The sequence below is a fragment of the Oncorhynchus keta genome, chromosome 11, assembly GCF_023373465.1.
Source record: "Oncorhynchus keta strain PuntledgeMale-10-30-2019 chromosome 11, Oket_V2, whole genome shotgun sequence".
NCBI classification, from domain to species: Eukaryota; Metazoa; Chordata; class Actinopteri; order Salmoniformes; family Salmonidae; genus Oncorhynchus; species Oncorhynchus keta.
This window is the reverse complement of record NC_068431.1, coordinates 51,528,370-51,534,038: the sequence shown is the minus strand read 5'-3', so window position 1 is coordinate 51,534,038 and position 5,669 is coordinate 51,528,370.

The window sequence follows — 5,669 nt, the reverse complement described above, 5'->3', positions numbered from 1 at the left end:
TATAAAAATCAATGGGTGGGACACAGATAGATAAACACAGCAACCACTCAAGGGGAAGTCTCAGGTTGTCTCCTCCTCCATTCCAGTTTCACAGTGACTGTCTGTTCCTAAAACTGTGCGAACCAGCCCGCATGTAACCCACTCATTACCCATTTTAACATAAACCAGCCTGCATGCCCATATGGCCATTTCTACATACACAATATAGACCTGTGCATACCGTGTTTTTATTTCACAATTCAAGAAAATAAGATTGACCTTCATCCTTGTGTAATAAACTGTATATAACACCATTCACTGTAACATTTCATTTTTTGCAGTAAACTAGTAGTATTTTAGTAGTATTTGATTAGGATTCCCATTAGCTATAGCCAAAGATGCAGCTACTCTTTCTGGGGTCCACACAAAACATAAAATACTACATAATACTAATAGACAATGACAGCTGAACGAGAGAATCACATACATTTTAAATAATAATACACACTTTCATATACTTATGCCGTAGCAATTCATGCTACATGTACTCATAATAAAGGCTACACTGCAGTCTTCCATTTTGTAGCAGTTGCTGTTACAATTGCAGGTCCTGATCCTAATCTCTCAGAACCAGTTTTTCTGTGAACACTAGCGAGAATCTCACAACATTAGGAACCACCCGTGTCCTTGATTCTGCCATTTGACCTCAGTGCTATTCATAATATTAATGTGACTCATAGTTGCTACTGAATCCAAGTGCAACGACAATGGAAATGCTAACCTAAACGTTCAATCTGCCTGTGGCTCAATCATACTGAGCGAGGAACTGAGGAGAAAAGATGAGCGCTTCGGCTTGCAGGGCATGGTGCATAGAGAATGATAATAGAGTAGGTAACTGATGGATAAGAGTGCGAATGGGTGTCAGACAAATCTGACTCATGGCGAGATGATGCATAAGTGGAAGAGGAGGAAATACTGAAACCAAGATTTGCTTTGAATTTGTGACTCAAGAGAACATTGCTTGTTACGATAGAATAGAGTTTATTGGCAAGCGAAAAACCAAGAGATTACAGGTGCAATGAAACACAAATGTCTCCGCAGTTTCTATTGTATGGTATCATGAGAATAAGCCCCCTTTTCTCCTTGTATGGTGTAGATGTAGGATCTTCATCTGAATCAGTTTGCTCCAGTGGGAACATAATCCTGTTGCAACAGGAAATGTGAATTATTATGTGGATTACAGTTAATGGACATTTTTGTAGTGGTTGATACATTTTCTTTTTCACAAGTGAAAATCAAGTCTGAAATTTCAAAGTGGAAATTAGAAACTTCAGAAGACTTTTTACATTTCAAATATACCACAAGTTGCGCATTTCCTGCATTGCAGGAATGTTCTTCCGTAACGTGGTGATCAAATGAATACCCTATATCTGCATTATCCTCTCGCTCAGTGCATTAGCAGCAATACAGCTTTGAACTGACCACAGCTGGAGCAGACTGGATCATCAAACTGGACTAACATGCACTATTAGGGCTCTCCGCTCTCACTCTAGGAGCATCAGGCCAGGAGACTGAGAGGTAGTGTGACCGCTAGGATTACCTTGACAACACCCTCTCTCTCCTCTTAGCAGCCCAGGTATTTGTATTGCAGCAAATAAGCAATGAGGCCAAAAAGGTATAATAACTAGTGCAGTTGGTAGGGTTTGCATATAGTTGTCATTCGGTCTTACTCAGGATTGCTTTATCTTTAAGATTGACAGGATTCCAAGATAATGTGCAATCTTCTTTTGAGTGTCGAACATATAGAGACGTTTGTGCCGGACTGCAATGTGTAAACTGTAGCAATACATCTTAGTTTTGTCACTTTGACAGACTGGTTAAGCCTCTGTCCCATTTTACAGGACCGTTAATAACAAAGATTACCCCCTTGGTTGATAATAGACCCAGACCAGAGGAATGCGGGCTTTTGTACTGGGAGAGGGAGAGGACACTCATGCTACTAATCCTTGAGTAAATGGTCCTCTGAGAGGGTTAAACGGAGTCGTGATTTGAAATGTGAAACTCTTTCAGAAAGCTATTTTTACTCCAAACACAAATCCCAATTGAGAAACTCTATGTTGTATTCTCCTCACACAAAAACGTGTGATGTCAAACATGATCCTCTGACGATGACTAATGAACCCCAGCTTGACTCTGACTGTGTTTCCCTTGATATTATTCACTAACAATCCCTGAGTATTTCATTGATTCAGACACATCCTGGAGTGCATTTGCACAAATTAGGGAAATGTATGTGTCTGAGTGACAACGGTTGATCCCCCTGGGCACTCCACCACTCAGTCTAAATGTATACATGGGCTATGCCTCTTACAGCTTCCAGATGGTCCTATTGTAAACTGTAAAACAAACTTTCCCTGTGGATTTACACCATTATAATGGCAGTTGCCAGTTAAATACTGTAATTTTGATTTACAGCAGGGATGCTGTAACATGTTTTCAGTAAGAAAAACAGTGCTGTATTATACAATACTGCATACTACTGTAAACGAGCCAATGGTAATCATTACAGCAACACAGCTATAGGATATTATATAATGAAGTATTTTGCTGGCAATTCTGATGCCAATATAATGCTGTAAATGTACAGTACAGCATGTTACTGTAATCTGTTTTCCGGTACCAATACTCTTACTGTGTTTTGTTTTTTTACGGTAATTGAAATGAATGAATTAATGGTTGAATTAATTAATTAAATTCATTGAGGGAAGGCAGGTTTGTATTTAACTGTATGGGATTGGTGCAAGCAGGTTGGCTGCTAGTGTTGTTTTTTATATTACAGCATATCATATACTATATATACACTATATATAAAAAGTATGTGGACAACCCTTCAAAATAGTGGATACAGCTATTTCAGCCACACCCTTTGCTGACAGGTGTATAAAATCGACCACACAGCCATGCAATCTCCATAGACAAACACTGGCAGTAAAATGGCCTTAATGAAGTGCTCTGTGACTTTCAACATAGTACCGTCCTTTTATTTAATCTTTATTTAAACATTTTTATTTAACCTTTATTTAACTAAGAACAAATTCTTATTTACAATGACGGCCTGCCAAAAGGCAAAAAGCCTCCTGTGGGGAGGGGGGCTGGGATAAAAAAAAAATGTAATAAAATAATAGGACAAAACACACATCACAACAAGAGAGACACCACAACACCACATAGAGACCTAAGACTACAACATAGCACGGCAGCAACACATGACAACACAGCATTGTAGCAACACAACATGACAACAACATGGTAGCAACACAACATGGCAGCAGCACAAAACATGGTAGAAACATTATTGGGCACAAACAACAGCACAATGGGAAATAAAGTAGAGACAACAATACATCACACGAAGCAGTCACAACTGTCAGTAAGAGTGTCCATGATTGAATCTTTGAATGAAAAGATGGAGATAAAACTGTCCAGGTGGAGTGTTTGTAGCAGCTCGTTCCAGTCGCTAGCTGCAGCGACCTGAAAAGAGGAGTGACCCAGGGATGTGTTCGCTTTGGGGACCTCTAACAGAATGTGACTGGCAGAACGGGTGTTGTATGTGGAGGATGAGGGCTGCAGTAGGTATCTCAGATAGGGGGCAGTGAGGCCTAAAAGGGTTTTATAAATAAGCATCAACCAGTGGGTCTTGCGACCGGTAAACTGATATGACCAGTTTACAGAGGAGTACAGAATGCATTGATGTGTCGTATAAGGAGCATTGGGGCAAATCTGATGGCCGAATGGTAAAGAACATCTAGCCGCTCGAAGAGCACCCTTATCTATCGATCTAAATTAATTATATGTAATCTAGCATGGGTAGAATGGTCATCTGAATCAGGGTTAGTGTGGCAGCTGGGCTTAAAGAGGAGTGATTATGATAGAGTAAACCAAGTCTAGATTTATCCTTAGCCTGCAGTTTTGATATGTGCTGAGAGAAGGACAGTGTACCGTCTAGCTAGCCATACTCCCAAGTACATGAAGTTCGCAAGTTCTAAACCCTCAGAGGTAGTAATCACACCGGTGGGGAGAGGGGCATTCGCCCACAAGAATGGAATGGTCTACCATATCAAAAGCTTTGGCCAAGTCAATAAATATATCATCACATTTCTTAGAATCAAGGGCAATGGTGACATCATTGAGGACCTTTAAGGTTGCAGTGACACATCCATAACCTGAGCGGAAACCAGATTGCATATAGGATTGGATGCCACCTTTCCAACAAGTCAGTTGGTCAAATTTCTGTCCTGCTAATAGTCATCTCCATGTACTCAGTGTATGCTGACACCCCCTACTGTATAGGAGCAACATTGCACTAATAGTCATTTACAAACTCTATTACAAGCAGTACCTCATCATAACCATTGTATTCTCCAGCTGCTTGAGCATGACCCAGGGGAATCAAAGATTTAGGTCAGAGGCCACCAATGAATGAATTGTCATATGTTATGGCATTCATCATTTCAAAAAATTGCCTTAAAGACTTATGTATGTCTCATCCTTTAAGATGGTGCTGCAATGGAAAGCAGCTGTTTTACATTTTATCTTGCGGGTTTCTCCTCGGGAAAACTAAGCTGTGAAGAGTGTCTCTTTGTTAACAGCAGCTGATGCGTGATATTTAATGTTAATGAAGTCCCAGGTTTTGCTCACCTGAGTTAGAATACCTCATGATAATCTATATTTAGCTGTCTATTTACCACCACAAACAGATGCTGGCACTAAGACCACACTCAACGAGCTGTATAGCAAACTTGAAAATGCACATCCAGAGGCGGCATTCGTTGCCAGTGATTTTAATGCAGCTAAACTGAAATCCGTTTGACCTAATTCTTACCAGCATGTCACCTGCACAACTAGAGGCGACACAACTCTTGATCACCTTTACACCACACACAGTAACGCAAACAAGGCTCTCCCTCGCCCTCCCTTTAGCAAATCTGACCATAATGCGATCCTCCTGATTCCTGCTTACAACCAAAAACTCAAGTTGGAAGTAACAGTGACTCGCTCAATACAGAAGTGGTCCAATGAAATGGATGCTAAATTACAGAACTGTTTCACTAGCGCAGACTTGAATATGTTCTGGGTTTAATCCGATAACATTGAGGAGTTTACCACATCAGTCACTGGCTTCATTAATAAGTGCATCGACGACGTCCCCACAGTGACCATACGTACATATAGCAACCAGAAACCCTGAATTACAGGAAACATCCACACTGAGCTGCAGCTTTCAAGGAGTGGGACACTAATCCGGACGCTTATAAGAAATGCCGCTATGACCTCCGACAAGCCATCAAACAGGCAAAGCTTCAATACAGGACTAAGATAGATTCCTACTACACAGGCTCTGACGCTCATTAGATGTTGCAGGGCTTGCAAACTATCACTATCAGCCACGAGCTGCTTGGTGAAGCGAGCCTACCAGACAAGTTAAATGCAAGCTTCAAGGCAAGCAACACTGAACTATTCATGAGAGCACCAGCTGTTCTGGACGACTGTGTTATCTCGTATGACCTTTAATCAGGTTAACATTCAAAAGGCCGCGGGGCCAGATGGCTGGCCATGATGCGTACTCAGAGCATGCACTGATCAGCTGGCAAGTAACTTCACTGACATTTCCAACCTCTCCCTGACCCTGT